This window comes from Anomaloglossus baeobatrachus, chromosome 1 (assembly GCF_048569485.1).
Source record: "Anomaloglossus baeobatrachus isolate aAnoBae1 chromosome 1, aAnoBae1.hap1, whole genome shotgun sequence".
Taxonomy (NCBI): domain Eukaryota; kingdom Metazoa; phylum Chordata; class Amphibia; order Anura; family Aromobatidae; genus Anomaloglossus; species Anomaloglossus baeobatrachus.
This window is the reverse complement of record NC_134353.1, coordinates 589,780,258-589,799,888: the sequence shown is the minus strand read 5'-3', so window position 1 is coordinate 589,799,888 and position 19,631 is coordinate 589,780,258. Positions and strand designations below refer to the sequence as shown.

The following is a 19,631-nucleotide window of genomic DNA, read 5'->3' as shown; positions in this document are numbered from 1 at the left end:
ATATCCTGCAGCCAATCAATTACGTTGTATCGCGAGCGTGCGATAGTTAACATAAATCATGCCGTATGTATGTATTCCATTGGGTAGAGGAGGTCACATGGTGGTGATGAAGGTAATATCACCACTCGTGCATGTTAGGTAGAGGAATACACGCCACATCCGCCAACCACGCCAACCGGAGCATGCGCAGGAGAGAGTAAAAATCTCCCACCCATTCCATGGTCCGGAGGCGCGGTTTCCAAGGTGATGAGCAATCGCAGAAGTGCGCGTAGTAAGGCTCTGCACACGCCGCAGAGATCCAGTCCAGATGCCACAACAACCGAGTATCGGGCCCATGGGGTATAGGCAGCAGGCGCCTTGCTGTCCCACCACATGCCCCAAACAAACGGCCGCAGGGCACCCAGGTGGATCACCTAAGGCAGCATATGCAGAGGAAAATATGCACATTTTCACCAGCAAAGCCGCGTCCAAGACTTATCAAATCACTTATAAATTCTAAATTATTATAAATTTTTATATATTTTTTTTTATTTTTATTTTTATTTTATTATGAATGCTGATTTCTACACAATTTGTGCTAATTTACTAAAAGAAAAAGGAAAAAGAAACAAGTGGAAAGAAAGAAAAAGAAGAACCAGGCAGAAAGGAAAAGGAGGAAATGAAGAAGGAAAAGACCTTATAAGGATAACGGGCCAGTAATCGTCAGACTTAACGATGATTAAATTCCATATATGAAGAGGGAGTAACTAGAAGTTCTTATGCCGGATTAATTCTTATACAGTACCACCTCTTCAATAATCGGATGTATTATGCCATAATAAATATAATAAAAATAATAAAAATAATATTAATAATAGGAGGGGGGGGGGAGGGGGGGAGGGGGGAGGGGGGAAGAGGGGAAGGGGAGAGGGGGGGGGGAAGGGGAAAGGGGGGGGGGAGGGAAGGAGAGAGTATAATTAACCCGTTCAAAATCAATGTATCACTACAGACCAAATATATACAGATATGCAAGGTTTACCAAAATGGTCTCACTACATCTAGTCGGTCACAGGGTGTAACACTTATCCCCATATCAGGGTGGCAGGCACCATGCTAACCCCCACACGGACAATTACGACAATTTACGTAGGCTAGAGAATGAGGGGGGAGGGGGAGAGGAGGGGGAGGGGAGGGGGGGGGAGGAGAGAGGGGCGGGGAGGAAGGGGAGGGGGGGGGATTTTTGGATTGTAATCAAAGTCCATGATTTTTCATCATCAAAGGTCTTCCTCCTCATTGCCTCCTTCCACTGTTCATAACGTCACTTCATTGTATTTTCTGATGTTCCTCTTTAATAATCAGAGTCCTGGGGGATGAATCCAATTCCTTTCCTATTTTCGGTATGTCACAAAACACTCAGAACAAGCGATTCGAAAGAGGAAACGTCACTATAACAATAAGGGAAAAGTATACTATATTAAAACCACAATAATTAAAAACAAATTAAAAACACTGCCAATGGAGGGAGATCCAAGAGAAGAATGATATCACACATGGTAAATCACAAGTATGAAGCAAAACCCAAAGACTCATTCAAACCCTGGGGCTTCATGGTCCCCAGGGTTGAAATCCATCTACATTCTCTCTGTGCTAATATTTTCATAATATTGCCACCGCGGTTACCCAAAGTTATATGATCGATACCTCGTACTGAAAAGGTTGTAGGATCCGAGTTGTGTTTTTGTCTGAAATGACGGGGAATTGTTTTCAATTGTGTGACATCTATTGCAGTTTTTCCACTTATTATGTCACGGACATGTTCACGTACCCTGATTCTTAATTGTCGTGACGTCAATCCTACATAAATTTTTGGGCAACCACACGTGGCATAGTATATTACTTGGGTTGTGCTACATGAGATATGGTGGTTAATTCTATAAGTATCTTTGCCATTTGCAGAGGAGAATTCTTTTGCCCTACATATATTTTTATTTTTACAAGATATACAGTCGCCACATGGATAACATCCATGGGGCGGACCTGTTGTATTAAATGGATTGCTCTTTGGAGGTTCATAATGACTTTTTACGAGTATGTCTCTCAAGTTCTTACTCCTTCACGATGTCATAAGAGGGGCGTCAGGCAGGTGTCTAGACAGAGTCGGCTCGGTTTTTAATATATTCCAGTGTTTTTGTAGGATTGATCTCATAGTCATCCACTCACTGTTATACGTCGAGATATATCTCAGCTGGTTCCCTGTCTCCCGTCTCCTCCCACTTGTTTGTAAACGTTTTTCACGTGGTATGCATCTGGCCCGGCCATATCCCCTCCCTATACACCTGTTACTGTACCCACGGTCCCTGAAACGTTGTCTCAGGTCCGTGGATTGATGGAAAAAGGCTTCCTCAGATGAGCAGATCCGTCTCGCCCTGAGGAATTGGCCAACTGGGATGGCATTTATTGTAGAAAAAGGATGAGCAGATGTTGCATGTAAAAGGGTGTTTGCAGAGGTGGGCTTTCGGTACATATCCGTCTGCAACACCATACCGGCATTGGTCCGAATCTTAATATCCAAAAAATCTATTGAGGTGTTACTACAAATATAAGTTAATTTAATATTATAATTATTTTCATTTAGTTGTACCATAAACTGTTGTAAGTCATGTTCGGACCCCTGCCAGATGATGAGCAGATCGTCTATGTACCTCAGCCAGCACTGCACATGGTCTACGGCCCCCACCCCCACGCCGCCAAAAACCTCTCTCTCCCAAAATCCAAGGAAGAGATTGGCGAACGAAGGGGCACAGGCCGCACCCATTGCAGTGCCACACCTCTGCAAATAATAACAATCCTTAAAAATAAAAAAATTATGTGTTAAAACAAAATCCAACAATTCCAAAATTAAATTACATATGTTGCCATCCCAGTTGCTCGTCCCCAGGAAGAAACGGACCGCATTGAGTCCATCTTGCGGTTATGGTTTGAACAGTTCTCAAAATGGACCCCATGGACTAGCCTTTGTTCTGTGTTTACTGTTTTTTGACTGGGATCAATCTACTATAATATTGAGCACAATATTTTATAATATTCTTTGGAAAAGCAATATATAAAAATATTTTGTATATTATTGATGAATAAAATAATAAAAATATGCATAATTTGATACCGACTCGAGTCCGTTATATTTTGAAGATGGTATGGATGTGGCAGCAGTGGTATAGTGTGAGCACATAGAGGGCCTAATATGGATATGGGAATATAAGTGGTGTATGAGTAAGAGATACAGGAGGGGGAACATAGGCACTGAGCAGGAGTGTGTGAATGTGAACATGCTAGAGGCTGCGATCTGTATCCACTGGGAGGGCTAAGGATGCACTCAGTGTACTGGATGGAGTATAGTTACCTGTCAGGAGGCCCAAATGTGCAGAAGAGTGCTATAGTGGCCCGTGAGTGAAGGAGAAAGGATACTAGGATACCTAGAAGGAGAAAAGGAAGCAAGTACAGGCGTCAGTATCAATACATAGTAAAAAATGATTGATAGGGGAAAAACAAACATACAACTACAGCGTAATCAATCTTATAAAGGTTGCAATTTGGAGAAATGCACGTATATCACAACATATGTAATAATGAGTCGTGGAGATAGTCAGAGAACTAGACATGAACCTCATATTCTCGGTTGAGGCCATGGGGTTCCAGGGTTTGGAGGGTATGAATCCTATATGATTCCCTCTCACGTAGTAATTGGATGCGATTACTTCCTCGTCTGGGGGGGCAGACATGTTCAAGCACCTGAAATCTCAGTTGTGAAATTGAATGACCAGTAGTGATGAAATGTGCAGGGATAGGCAGAATAGTCTGTTTGCATCGAATTGTCGATTTGTGCTTGCTGATGTGGTCTCGGATATGCTGGGTGGTCTCCCCAACATACCCGAGACCGCACGGGCACTTGATTAGATACATTACGTAATTGGAGTCACACGTAAAGTATCCCCGAATGGGATATCTCCTGCCAGTACGTGGGTGGGTGAAATGATCCCCTTTGGTAACGTGAGAACATTGTAAGCAATGAAGACAAGGGAATGTCGCCTTCCGGCTGGTGGATAGAAAAATTTGCCGGATAGGTGGTTTGGATGGGCCAATGTCTGCACGTACTAATTAGTCCCTTAAATTGGGGGGACGCTTGAAGCAGAATAGTGGCTTGTTTTGGAATTCGGGAATGGAGGGGTAAGCCTGGTGTAGGAGAGGCCAGTGTTTCAAGATAGCAGTTTTGATAAGTGGAGAAAAGGGATGGAAGGTGTTCACGAAGGGGATTTTTTGAGAGCCTGATGTCTGCGTGATTTGTGCAGCAGGTTTCATGTAGGGGGGGATATCCCCTATTGTGAAATTTCAGGTTCATCTCTGTGTGTCGTACATCCCTTACTATGGAATCTGAGACAATTATGTCAACTCGGCAGTGTTGTGAGTGTGGAAGGGACCTTTTGATATGCTTAGGATGGCAGCTGGTATAAAGTAGGAGACTGTTCCTATCTGTTGGCTTGACATAGAGATCGGTGGACAGAGAGCGATCAGTATTAATAATAACAGTAGTGTCCAGGAAATGGATGGAGCTACTGTCATGGTGGAGAGTGAAAGAAATGTTAGCCATAGCAGAATTGAGGTCTGCGAAAAAGGATTCGAGGGACATTGTGTCATTGGTCCATATGAAAAATATATCATCGATGAACCTTTTCCAAATCATAACCGAGTTATCATATTGGGGGTGGGTGTAAACAAAGCGATTCTCAATGTAGTCCATGAAAATATTAGCGTAGGGGGGCGCGACATTCGAACCCATGGCGGTCCCCCTATGCTGTAAGAAAAATTGGTCCCCAAAGAGGAAAAAGTTTTTTGTGAGGACCTCATCAAGGAGGTCGAGGCAAAAGTTCCTCTTGGGGTCTGAAAAATCAGTGTGACAATGTAGGAAATTGTCCACTGCCATGAGTCCCTCTGTATGATCGATGCTTGTGTATAAGCTCGATACATCTAGTGTTACTAACAGGCTATTATCAGGAATATGAGAAATGGATTTGAGGATGGACAAAAAATGCCCAGTGTCCTTCAGGTGAGACTGGATTTTGGGGATGTGGGGTGACAGTATTTTTTCCAAAGTGATAGATAAGGGTGAAAGAATCGAGTCAGTTGATGCGACAATGGGGCGGCCGGGAGGGAATGAGAGATTCTTGTGTATTTTGGGTAGTTTATAGAAGACTGGGGTGATGGGGTGGTTGTTGATGAGAAAATCTGCAAGTTTACTGTCGATGATGGAATTTTGCTGGTAGGTCTTAATTTTGGTACGTATGGCTGACGCAAAAGCAGAGGTAGGGTCTTGTGATAGAAGGCAATATGTATTGGTATCGCTGAGTTGCTCCTTGATTTCACTGATGTAGTACTTCTTATCAAGTACAACTATAGCACCACCCTTGTCTGCCGGTTTAATAATAATGCTTTCATTTTGTTTGAGTGAAATGAGAGCCTTGCGTTCATCAGGAGACATGTTGTTTTTTACATGGAAACTACCTTTTTTAATGTCAGAGATGACCTGTTGTATGTCAATGGAAACTAGATCTATGAAAGTTTCGGCCAGGTGGTAATGGCGTGGCGGCTGGAAAGTACTGGGTATCTTCAGATTAAGTCCAGTTAGGGTAAAATCAGGTGGACTAGAGGGTATAGTGGCCGCAGAGGTGGTCTGTGGAGCAACAGGTGTCTTGCCCAAGAAATGTGCTTTAAGGCGGACATTTCTATAAAAACGATTCAATTCCTGTTCGAGATGGAATGTGTTGAAGGAAGGGGTAGGGCAGAATGAGAGACCCTTTTGTAGGACATTGGTTTCTGTTGGAGTGAGGGTGTAGTTGGAAATGTTAAACACAATGTTTTCCCTACCTGGGACCGTGTCGTTACTCTGTTCTGTCGTCCGGGGCCGGTGTCTGCCCCTCCTCGTCGGTCTCTTTTGGTCTGTTTTTGTCCTAAAAAAGGGAGATGCCCAGATGTGCTCAGGTCGCTGTCGGAGCCTGCACTGAAACTGCCAGTATGTCTGTAGTTTCTGGAGGGAAAAGAAGCTTGAAATTTGTAAACTCTTTTTTCATTGTAATCTTCCTGATCGCGTAGAAACTTATCGCGTTTCCGTATCTGTAGAGATTCGCTGAACTCCGTCACAGTGGTGCTATATTTTGTCTTGAGCTCCTCAAGAGCAGTGGCGTTGAGAGTTTGTGCCAATTGGTCTTCAATACCCTTGATGTTTGTGTCTACAGTGTCTAGTTCTTTTTGCAAGTAGTCGATTGTTAATAAAATAATGTCAAAAGAGCATTTGTTGAGGATAGCCTCAAAAGACTTGCAGTAATCCAGGTTCTCGGAAAACAGAGTGGGCCTAAGGGAGACCCTCAGGCCTCTCAGTATTCTCTGAGCCCTGTGATACTCAGCAAGTGTTACTGAATGTAGTTCAAGGGCCGCGTTCCTCTTCAACTGCCTGAGGTAGTCCCTGGAACGGACCTCCTCAGAGGGTATCGTAAGGAACTGGGTCCTGGCTGTTACCTTAGCAAGGATAGAAGCCGTCTGTTCATCATTGAACGAAAGGACAGAGGACATGGGAAAATAGGGGTGCGGCAGGAGCACAGACAAAAACAGGACAATTAAATACAGAAAAGTCCGGCTGCAACTGCTACAGATAGGTGCTATCGGGTAATAAATTAGTAACAAGTAATGGGGAACCCGAGCACTCAATAAGAGAGGAGAGGAAAATTTGAATGCAAGTGTTTTTATTCACAACCGACAAAAATTGCAAAATGTGAACCCTGACACAAAAGCAACAAACCAACGTTTCGGTTTATCAGACCTTTCTCAAGGTAGTTGCCTGTGGAGGTAAAAGTACACTGTGAGTATATATATACACAAGTGTGACAGACAGCAATATATACAAATATACATTTATACACCTATATACAGGATATGTACATACTTATAATAGAGACGCAGAGGTATACGGGTCACAGGGACAGCCGTCAGGGTAGAGGGTAAGTGGAGGGCGTCACATTCAGCATTAAGCGGTATCTGGCAGTTTAGAAATAATATGCATAAGAAGAAGCACCACAATGCAATATGAGGAAGTCAGGACACTGTCCGCTGGATGATACAGATGGCAATAGAATCATGTAATAGGTACATAGGAACATTATATTCCTCATTGAAGAAGGCACAAGTACATCTGTTAAGTACATATATGCATGACCATTTTACATGGAAAGAGATAGTACGGTAGTAATCAAGGTAGCAGAACTACATACCAGAATGGTGGTGATGTGAGGATTAAACACAGAGGCAGAGGAGGAGAGGAGAAGACGCCTGGAAGGAAAGTCACAAGCATTAGAGAATGGTAAGCAGAGATAGTGAGAGGTCCACAGGAGGTGGATGCACTGGGTTACCTGCTCGTAGAGGACCATATAGTGCTGGAACAGCGGTGGCAGTGGTGATGGCAGCGTGGGTGTACTGGGCTGGGGAGCACCATTATAAGGAGAACGCTGAGTGGAGCGTCACTTCCGGTTTGGACGGGCGCAATGCATGGTGGGAAAGTGTCCACTGCACATGTGCGTGATGTCAGCAGTGCTGGGCGGGCGCTGGGAGGGGCTGGGCACATGAGCACTGGGTCTGACAGGAACAGGGACATGTCAGTCATGTCGAGGGGTGTGAGCATGACGTCAGTAGTGTGGGATGAACAATAGGCAGGGTCAGGACACTGAGCGCTGAGTATGATAGGATAAGGGATGTGTCCATCATAGAAAGAGGTGTGGGCATAATGTAGGGCTGATGTAAGAAGAGACTACAGGCAAAATCCTAAAGTCTGTTAGAGGCATGGATGTGTCAGTAATGTAAGTGTGTAATAAGCATGGTATGGATGTGGCAGCAGTGGTATAGTGTGAGCACATAGAGGGCCTAATATGGATATGGGAATATAAGTGGTGTATGAGTAAGAGATACAGGAGGGGGAACATAGGCACTGAGCAGGAGTGTGTGAAAGTGAACATGCTAGAGGCTGCGATCTGTATCCACTGGGAGGGCTAAGGATGCACTCAGTGTACTGGATGGAGTATAGTTACCTGTCAGGAGGCCCAAATGTGCAGAAGAGTGCTATAGTGGCCCGTGAGTGAAGGAGAAAGGATACTAGGATACCTAGAAGGAGAAAAGGAAGCAAGTACAGGCATCAGTATCAATACATAGTAAAAAATGATTGATAGGGGAAAAACAAACATACAACTACAGCGTAATCAATCTTATAAAGGTTGCAATTTGGAGAAATGCACGTATATCACAACATATGTAATAATGAGTCGTGGAGATAGTCAGAGAACTAGACATGAACCTCATATTCTCGGTTGAGGCCATGGGGTTCCAGGGTTTGGAGGGTATGAATCCAATATGATTCCCTCTCACGTAGTAATAGAGTGTGCTCCAGCATGTAAATGACTGGAATTGTCATGCTGATAATGGCATTGTCAGCGCTAAACATATTCGTTGCCATGTCGAAACTGTGCAGAAGGGTGCATAGGTCCTTGATCTGAGACCACTCCATAAACGTGATCTGCCCCACCTCTGCATCTCATTGGCCCAAGCTATATGTCATAACGTATTGCACCAGTGCTCGGCGGTGCTTAAACAGTCGCTTCAACATGTGTAGAGTAGAATTCCAGCATGTCGGCACATCACATTTCAGGCGGTGAACCGGCAGGCCGAAAGACTTCTGGAGCGATGCAAGTCGTTCAGCTGCGCCGTTTGAACGGCGGAAGGGAGCAGAGAGTGACCGTGCCCTGTACAGAAACCCATCTAGGCCGGGATAGTGGGTTAAAAATTGCTGGACAACAAGGTTCAACACGTGAGCCATAAAAGGTACGTGTGTCACCTTGACCTGGTGAAGGGCCGCACCCAGATTTGCAGCATTGTCGCACACGGCCTTCCCTGGCTGCAGGTTGAGTGGATACAACCATTTACTAAACTCGGTCTCCAGAGTTGACCACAACTCCTCAGCTGTTTGACTCTTATTTCCAAGACATTTCAACGTGAAGACCGCCTGATGCCGTTGAGCTCTGCTGCCAGCATAGTAAGGAGGTGTGCGGGATTCCTTGTGCGCAGTTACAATGCGGGTGGCCTGAGCAGACAGGCTTTGGGCGGAGGTGGAGAATGCAGACGAAGTTCAGGAGGCAGAAGCAGTGGAGGAACTTCGACATACAGAGGATTGACGCACAACTCGTGGGGACGACAAGACTTGTACAGCAGACCCTTTTCCATCTCTCACTATAATTACCCAGTGCCCAGTCAGTGACATGTAACGCCCCTGTCCATGCTTACTGGTCCAAGTATCTGTGGTGACATGCACCCTGTCACACACAGAGTTTCTCAAGGAAGGGGTGATGTTGTGTGTGACATGCTGGTGTAGCGCAGGAACGCCTTTCTTGAAGAAGTAGTAGCGACTGGGCATCTGGTACTGGGGCACAGCGATGGACCAAAGGTCTCGAAAATCCCCTGTCCACCAGGCAGAAAGGCAGCATTTCTGTAGCAAACAGCTTGCAGAGGGTGAAAGTCAACCTCTTAGCTTTGTCATGGGTAGGAGGATGGTCTTTTATTTGTCCACATCTGAGGGACCGAGATCTGGCTGCTGTGCTGAGACAGAGTTGAGTAGGGCGTCCCTGGAAAACTGCTGGTCTGTGAGGAAAGTGCAGGCGGAGACATGATGTTGCCTTCATCCAAAGTTGGTGCTCTTGATGTCGGAGAGAGCTCTACACCAGCACCTGTTTCCCTTCCAAAACAAATGACGATCTGCCAATCCCACTGCCTGTTGCGGTTACTGAGGTGGAAGATCGGCGTCGCAAAGCATGTGTGACAGCTGACCCCACAGTTATAGAGGATGAAGAGCGCGCGGATGCACTTGAAGGCTCAGACGGTCGTTGGCCCGCTCCACTAGGCTGCATTGTAGCACAGTGAGCTTCCCACTGGGACTTATGCTTGTTATTCATGTGACAGTTCATGGACGAAGTAGTCAAACTACTGAGTTTTTGGCCTCTACTTACAGATTGGCGACAAATCTTGATGACATGAGTTGGGATATACTTTGCGATATCAAAAAAGGACCAGGCTAGGCAAGTATTAGAGTCCATGCGACCTGCAGAGCCACCACGACTTGTGCTTAGAGGCAGAGTTGTGGCTGAGGATGCAGTTGTTGACGTGCTTCCAGTGCACCGTGTGTGTCCAGGAAGGCGCACGCTAACCTCGTCGTCAGTCACATCCTCCACCGCCCCTGCTGACCTCCTCGAGTGTCTGACTATGGGTTGACAGTAAGTGGGATCTACAACCTCATCATCATCCTGTGTGTTTGCACTCCCGTCGTCCTCAGACCTAACCTCTTCCTGCCCTAACTGAATAGTTAAGTTGTCATTTCAATCAGGTATCTGAGTCTCATCGTCATCAGTATGTTCCTCATTGTCTCCACCAAGAGGAGTTACACTTTGGGAATGAAGGTCCACATTATGCTCAGAACCTTGTCATCAGGGCCTGAATCTGACTCACAAAGCTTCTGGATAAAATGAAAAACAAGGAGCGCATGTGTAGGGTCACAATGTAAGCGGTGAGAACAAATGAATGAAAATTGCTCACCTGATAAGGTTGTGCAGGCCCTGCACAACCCTGGTAAAAGACGTGATAAATTTGTATAAACCTGCGCTGTCAGGGACTAAGTCCAGGAGATCCTTCCAGGAGATAAACCACACATGCTGCTGTGCCAGGCAGGTCTCCTGCAGCCGAGGAGTTAGTCCAGGAAAGCCCCCGTGCGGCTGGTCTGGAGGAGTCACTGAAGATCAGTGTTCCTGATTGCGAGTACTACCTCCGTCCAAGCAGCTCCTGCCGTGGGTCCCCAGAGAGGAAGAGATTGTAGGAATGAAAGAAACACGGTCTGATGGAGCACTATGGAGGCCACGGGGAAGTAAAAGTTCAATGTCTTTTAATAATTCACATAAACCACAACGCGTTTCGATATAGTCCAATATCTTCGTCAGGTGGATCCACCTGACGAAGATATTGGACTATATCGAAACGCGTTGTGGTTTATGTGAATTAATAAAAGACATTGAACTTTTACTGCCCCGTGGCCTCCATAGCGCTCCATCAGACCGTGTTTCTTTCATTCTCACAAAGCTTCTGGGCATCACTGCAGATCATTTCCTGGTCTGTACTCACTGTAGCTTTGGAGCAGACCTCTAAATCCCAGGCTATAGTGTGACTGAATAGCTCTGCAGACTCACCCATCTCTGTTGCACCATACTCTGCAGGGCGGGTAGAGACTTGAGAGCTGGTAGAAAGCAAGTGCGATTGGGGTGACAACTCAGAGGACTGGATTTTTTTGGATGTTGAAGTTGAGGTAGAGGAGAGGCCACTTGTTGGGCACTTGAGATCTATTCAAGCATGTTCTTTTTTTGTGCATCATCTACCTTTGTTAGAGTTGTTTGGTTCCGTAAAAAAGGGATTACATCAGATTGTCCATGGAAAGTAGTAGACATCTTACTTTTGCTGGAAGATGGCCTTTCTTCAGCAGATGTTACTGTAGCTTTACCACATACACCACGGACACAAACTTTTTTTCCCTTTCCAACACGCCTGTTCCCCTTTCCACCAGCATCTGTCCTTTTGCCACTCATTTTGTTTGTGACCAAATTGGACACTTAAAATGTCGTAGCAAAAATGGAGAGGTGGTGTAGATTGCAGAGGTGGTCTAGCTTTATTGACAGCTGAAGAACCAACACTGACTATCCCAGACAATTTTACTATGCCCCTAAAAGTGTCAGCACTGTTGCCAATAAAAATTGCGTAGCAAAAATGGACAGGTGTGTAGAATGCAGAGGTGGTGTACCTTGTTTGGCAGCAGACGAACACTAGGTTAGTATCCCAGACAATTTTACTATGCCCCTAAAAGTGTCAACACTGTTTGCAATAAACATTGCGTAGCAAAAATGGACAGGTGTGTAGAATGCAGAGGTGGTGTACCTTGCTTGGCAGCAGAGGAACACTAAGTTAGTATCCCAGACAATTTTACTATGCCACTAAAAGTGTCAGTACTGTTTGCAAAAAAAATTGCGTAGCAAAAATGGACAGGTGTGTAGAATGCAGAGGTGGAGTACCTTGTTTGGCAGCAGACGAACACTAAGGGGTACTTTGCACGCTGCGAAATCGCTAGCCGATGCTAGCGATGCCGAGCGCGATAGTACCCGCCCCCGTCGCACATGCGATATCTTGTGATAGCTGCCGTAGCGAACATTATCGCCATGGCAGCTTCACACGTACTTACCTGCCCTGCGACGTCGCTCTGGCCGGCGACCCGCCTCCTTCCTAAGGGGGTGGGTCATGCGGCGTCACTGCGACGTCACACGGCAGGTGGTCAATAGAAGCGGAGGGGCGGAGATGAGCGGGACGTAAACATCCCACCCACGTTCTTCCTTCCGCATAGCCGGTGGATGCAGGTAAGGAGATGTTCCTCGCTCCTGCGGCTTCACACACAGCGATGTGTGCTGCCGCAGGAACGAGGAACAACATCGTTTCTCCTATTGGTGCGACATTATGAAAATGACCGACACTACACAGATCACCGATTTACGATGCTTTTGCGATCATTTATCGGCGCATCTAGGCTTTACACGTTGCAACGTCGTTACCGGTGCCGGATGTGCGTCACTTTTGATTTGACCCTGACGATATCGCAGTAGTGATGTCGCAATGTGCAAAGTACCCCTAAGTTAGTGTCCCAGACAATTTTACTATGCCCCTAAAAGTGTCAGCACTGTTTGCAATAAAAATTGCGTAGCAAAAATGGACAGGTGTGTAGAATGCAGAGGTGGTGTACCTTGCTTGGCAGCAGAGGAACACTAATTTAGTATCCCAGACAATTTTACTATGCCCCTAAAAGTGTCAGCACTTTGTGCAATTAAAATTGCAAAGCAAAAATGGAGAGATGTGTAGAATGCACAGGTGTTGTAGCTAGCTTGTCAGCAAAGGAAGCCTCACTTTCTATCCCTGCCAATGAAAAAATGCCCCAAGAAATTGCCTGAGCTGATGTAGCCAGACGCTGTTATATAAACCCCTGCACAGCGTTGCCACAGACCTGCCTAGCAACAATGGCTATGAACGGCTGTAATGCAGCCCTGAAAAGGGCTGATATTACAAGTAGTCCCTAATCCCAAAAGCGATCTGTAGATTGTACTGTATGTCTATAGCGCACACAGCAGCAGCGGGAGCAGTGACTGTCATCCACCCGCAGCAGAGAGATAATGGTGGCGATGGGGAAAATGGCCGGGTCTTATAAAGCAAGGACATGTGACATGCACAGCCTATGACACATGCCCTTGCTTGTCTAGCAAAAATCCCCTTTGCTGTGTGTGTGTGTCTGTGATTGGCTGACTATGGGGAGATAAGGTATGCACACCAGTGACTATGCAAGGGGAATACATGTAATAGCAGAAACTGCTGTGTGAATACTGACATGAAAAATTCAATAGCTATATGTAAGAATGAAATGTGAAAAATGGAATCTGCATTACTGCCATGAATATATGAATAAAGAGAAATTTAGCTACTGAATTGATCAATGCAATAGAGCCCCAACACTACGCCAAAGTATTTCTCTACGTTGGGGACCCTAGCTTGTGTGTGTCCTCTCATGCAGTTAAAAAACTTACCGTGTATGGGAAGCTGAGACCCAGGCTATATATACGATGTGGATTGGCAATAGGTGTGTGTGGGGAGGGTTCCCAAACGAAAAACAACTAACAAATAAGAAATAACGTTTGGAACTCCATTCTATGTCTGAACTGGGTGCAAAAACCTAAAAAACATCACTATGGGGAGATAAGGTATGCACACCAGTGACTATGCAAGGGGAATACATGTAATAGCAGAAACTGCTGTGTGAATACTGACATGAAAAATTCAATAGCTATATGTAAGAATGAAATGTGAAAAATGGAATCTGCATTACTGCCATGAATATATGAATAAAGAGAAATTTAGCTACTGAATTGATCAATGCAATAGAGCCCCAACACTACGCCAAAGTATTTCTCTACGTTGGGGTCCCTAGCTTGTGTGTGTCCTCTCATGCAGTTAAAAAACTTACCGTGTATGGGAAGCTGAGACCCAGGCTATATATACGATGTGGATTAGCAATAGGTGTGTGTGGGGAGGGTTCCCAAACGAAAAACAACTAACAAATAAGAAATAACGTTTGGAACTCCATTCTATGTCTGAACTGGGTGCAAAAACCTAAAAAACATCACTATGGGGAGATAAGGTATGCACACCAGTGACTATGCAAGGGGAATACATGTAATAGCAGAAACTGCTGTGTGAATACTGACATGAAAAATTCAATAGCTATATGTAAGAATGAAATGTGAAAAATGGAATCTGCATTACTGCCATGAATATATGAATAAAGAGAAATTTAGCTACTGAATTGATCAATGCAATAGAGCCCCAACACTACGCCAAAGTATTTCTCTACGTTGGGGTCCCTAGCTTGTGTGTGTCCTCTCATGCAGTTAAAAAACTTACCGTGTATGGGAAGCTGAGACCCAGGCTATATATACGATGTGGATTGGCAATAGGTGTGTGTGGGGAGGGTTCCCAAACGAAAAACAACTAACAAATAAGAAATAACGTTTGGAACTCCATTCTATGTCTGAACTGGGTGCAAAAACCTAAAAAACATCACTATGGGGAGATAAGGTATGCACACCAGTGACTATGCAAGGGGAATACATGTAATAGCAGAAACTGCTGTGTGAATACTGACATGAAAAATTCAATAGCTATATGTAAGAATGAAATGTGAAAAATGGAATCTGCATTACTGCCATATGCCATTTATATGAATAAAGAGAAATTTAGCTACTGAATTGATCAATGCAATAGAGCCCCAACACTACGCCAAAGTATTTCTCTACGTTGGGGTCCCTAGCTTGTGTGTGTCCTCTCATGCAGTTAAAAAACTTACCGTGTATGGGAAGCATCCCCATAGTGATGTTTTTTAGGTTTTTTTAGGTTTTTGCACCCAGTTCAGACATAGAATGGAGTTCCAAACGTTATTTCTTATTTGTTAGTTGTTTTTCGTTTGGGAACCCTCCCCACACACACCTATTGCCAATCCACATCGTATATATAGCCTGGGTCTCAGCTTCCCATACACGGTAAGTTTTTTAACTGCATGAGAGGACACACACAAGCTAGGGACCCCAACGTAGAGAAATACTTTGGCGTAGTGTTGGGGCTCTATTGCATTGATCAATTCAGTAGCTAAATTTCTCTTTATTCATATATTCATGGCAGTAATGCAGATTCCATTTTCATATTTCATTCTTACATATAGCTATTGAATTTTTCATGTCAGTATTCACACAGCAGTTTCTGCTATTACATGTATTCCCCTTGCATAGTCACTGGTGTGCATACCTTATCTCCCCATAGTGATGTTTTTTAGGTTTTTGCACCCAGTTCAGACATAGAATGGAGTTCCAAACGTTATTTATTATTTGTTAGTTGTTTTTCGTTTGGGAACCCTCCCCACACACACCTATTGCCAATCCACATCGTATATATAGCCTGGGTCTCAGCTTCCTATACACGGTAAGTTTTTTAACTGCATGAGAGGACACACACAAGCTAGGGACCCCAACGTAGAGAAATACTTTGGCGTAGTGTTGGGGCTCTATTGCATTGATCAATTCAGTAGCTAAATTTCTCTTTATTCATATATTCATGGCAGTAATGCAGATTCCATTTTTCACATTTCATTCTTACATATAGCTATTGAATTTTTCATGTCAGTATTCACACAGCAGTTTCTGCTATTACATGTATTCCCCTTGCATAGTCACTGGTGTGCATACCTTATCTCCCCATAGTGATGTTTTTTAGGTTTTTGCACCCAGTTCAGACATAGAATGGAGTTCCAAACGTTATTTCTTATTTGTGATTGGCTGACAGCCTGGCCCGCCCCACTGTACGTGCGATTAGGAATTTTTTTTTTAAAAAAAAATGGCGATCGCCATTCTTTCAGCACTCAGCAGCAGCACTGATCTAAACTCCGTCCCCCCCGCACACTATACGCTGATTCACAGTGACTCACAGTATTACAGTGAAAAGACAGCTAGTAAGTAGCTATGCTTTTTGGTGATCGAACCGTTATCGAATGTAACTCGAACTGCCGAACTTTAAGCAAATCGTTCGAGTTCGTCGAACGACTCGAACACCGCCCAAAATCACTCGAACATGAAATTGGTGAACCATTCCACTCGAACATCGCTCAACTCTAGTAATAAGGTGTTCATTCTGGTTTCCATCCTGTAGCAATGTGCCGATTCTGGTCCCCATCCTGTAGTAATGTGCCATTATTAGTCCCCATCCTGTAGTAATGTGCCCATCCCGGTCCCCATCCTGTAGTAATGTGCCCATCCTGGTTCTCATTCTGTAGTAATGTGCCCACCCTTGTCCTCTTGTAGTAATTTGCCCATCCTTGTCCCCATCTTGTAGTAATGTGCCCATCCTTGTCCTCGTCCTGTAGTAATGGGCCCATCCTTGTCCTCATCCTGTAGTAATGTGCCAAACCTTGTCCCCATCCTGTAGTAATGTGCCAATCCTCATCCCCATTCTGTAGTAATGTTCCCATATTTGTCTCCACCCTGTAGTAATGTGCCCATTCTTGTCCCTGTAATAATGTACCCATCCCTGTCTCCATCCTGCATTAATGTTTCCATCCTTATCTCCATCCTATAGTAATTTGCCCATCCTTGTCCCCAACCTGTAGTAATGTGCCCATCCTTGTCCCCTTTTACAAATGTCCCCTTTACTGTTCCTCTTCTTGTAGCAATACCCCATCCTGTAGTAGTGTCCCCTATTGTGCCATTCTTCACACAAACACATACACACACAATCACACAAAAACACACAATTCTTCTGACCTGTCCTCCGTTCCCTTGGTGTCCTCTTCCCTGCTTCTTGCTGCCTGTGACCCTCTTGACGATTGCTTCAGATGAATGATTTGTGGCGCTGCACAAAAACAAGCTCTCCGCACAACTATTCCAATAGCAGCCACCGGCCAATCAGAGGCCAGCAGTTGATGCATATGACGTCAGCTGCTGATCTCATATTGGCCGGTGGATGCCATTGGAATAGCTGTGTGGAGAGCTTATTTCTACATTCATCTGAAATAAACAGCTGACTGCAGCGGCCCACTCCACTGGCCGCAATCGCCAAGGGGGCTACGGGCTGCAAGAAGCAGCTTCATTGGCCGCATGTGGCTCGTGAACCACGTTTTTGAGACCCCTGGTCTAGACAATGCAAATTTAGACTAGAAATGTGCCACATTTACCAAAGTGGTTTGTACCCTTTTTTTGATGCATAGTGTTGTCAAGGGAGGAATTTGCATTGAAGACTGCTAATGGAGTCCTCATTTGGGATATCCAGAGACGATGCCATATTAGCTGTATATCAGTGCCAATATATATATCAATGTATATAAGACAAAGAACACAGACATGCTCTCTTTTTAGCCAGCATCACCAACTGACTCATGTATTCTATTGTTCCAGCATTAAACACATCATTTCAGCCTGAAAGATATTTACAAAAACTTTTCCATTTGCTCACACATACTGATAAAGAATAATTAGGGGGGAGTGCGTATGGGCAGCATTGGGAGAATGCATGAGATCATACATCATCCCAAATAATACACTTTGAAGGCAGTAAGCGACGATGAGTTTCTGTAGAAATAATACATGGGAGTATGGGATCACCCGCCTCATACCACAAATACTACATTCCTTCTCCTGTGAATTTTACTGATAAGGCTACCAATTAACTTAATGAATATCTCCTTTGTTCATTTATACTTTGGCTAACTTTTTCAATATACAGTTTAGAATTATATTATGGGTCCATGCGATCGCTACATAGACAGACAGATAATTTTGCATCTAAATCTACATTTTGATCATTTACATACACAGATATTCTTATTACGTTTAAACAAACATACTACAGCTCAGGTGACCTCCACAGTCCCCCCTTAATAAAATATCTGTTAATATTATTAACCTTAAATTTAAAAATTTTCCCCATTTAGGTATATTTTATTATTTATATCCATATTTGTATATGTGGGCTTTCTATGGGATTGTTGTTTAATTTAACACTATAGACTTTAGCTCCCCCCCTTAAGTACTTATTTTTATTTATTAAACATAACTCTATGATTTATAGGGGCTATTAGAATTGGCGTTATTACTCTCATTAGGGCACATTATCCTGACTAAGAAAAATTGAATCTAAACCTTATTTAAAATTAGCACATAATTGAAAAAACAAAAAAACAAAAGGACATTTGGAAATTGGAAATTGTCCATGGTTCTTCTTTCCGGATATGAAACAAAAAGAAGGATGCTTGGTCAGTGCTAGTCCACTTAGGGCCACTTTGTGAACCTGGATAATCTGCTCTTGATAAAAAAAAAACAACAAAACATGATGAGGCTTCATGTGAACAGTTTGTGGCACAGACTTGGAAAAACCTTCTGGGATAATGGGTAGAATAGCGGCCGCTTTCTGCTTTGGTTGTGTCGGGTCCATTGGTTTCTGAGATGTGACATCAACTCACGTGTCACTGCCAGTGCTCAACAGACTAGGCCGGGGAGACATCAGCCTGATGGGATAGGCTCTTCCAAAACTTTTCCCGAGATGAGAGAATCCATAGCTAGCATTTTATATTAAGGAAAATCACTGAAATTAGTAGGAGACAAAAGCTTTTGTTAATGGTTAGATTACATTAACCAAACCACATTTTTGGGTCTATGAAATGGCTGAATTAAGTAGTTTAGATTACTCAATTCGTACCCTCAACAGTCCCCCCTTGACTTACTTCTGCCATTTCCAAATACTAAGGGTACCGTGTTCCCTTAGGAAAAGAGGAAGAAAGATCTGTTGGGAAATCCTGCCTGACTGAACGTTGAGGCATGGGTGGAGAGGGGAATGTGATTTCTTCACCGGTTTGAGACCAAAGACCCCTAGACGAGTCCTCACCCTTTGTAGTTGGACTTTCCCATGTCTCAAGGTTCTCTAAGTCCTCTCTTCTAACTGTTTTGGCAATGATGGTTTGGGACTGTACAGGTTTTTTTGTAAAGGATAAAATAAGCAGGACGCTCAGTGCAGCTCTGGTGGATTGACCCTTCTGCAATGCGGGGCGTGAATCCATGTTGTCCTGCCATTGAGCTTTATCAAAATTTCTGTGTCCTTTTAGGATTAATTAGTCTCCTGACCGAAAACCATATATTACTAACTCTGATTTAGGATCTAGAATTAGAAAATACACTTGTGTATTTCTCTAATTAGTCAATCATATGAAGATTATACGTGCTTTGCGCTAGACCAAAGAAAAACATTTTACATTGGAACCTGTTTATTACTAAAGGGAAACACAACACACACTAAAGAGAAATATAACACGCATTGATTTACAACTTATCAGTTTGGGTTTTTTTTGTTTTTTTACATACCACTTGCATTATGTGGATTTTCAGCAATGACGTCGTTTTCTG

At 44.0% G+C, this 19,631-nt stretch overlaps 1 protein-coding gene and 1 long non-coding RNA gene across 4 annotated transcripts in view; one reads left to right on the top strand and one right to left on the bottom strand.

Annotated features, from left to right (window-relative positions):
- ALDH1A1 (aldehyde dehydrogenase 1 family member A1) overlaps positions 1-19,631 on the top strand; it is a 268,634-nt gene that overhangs the window by 29,022 nt on the left and 219,981 nt on the right. The gene's annotated exons all lie outside the window — the stretch shown is intronic.
- On the bottom strand, positions 6,800-8,180 carry LOC142296473 (uncharacterized). The gene is made up of 4 exons (XR_012751639.1): positions 8,106-8,180; positions 7,296-7,353; positions 6,971-7,062; positions 6,800-6,865 (listed from the first exon to the last, which is right to left on the bottom strand). It is a non-coding gene; the product is annotated as an uncharacterized LOC142296473 (long non-coding RNA).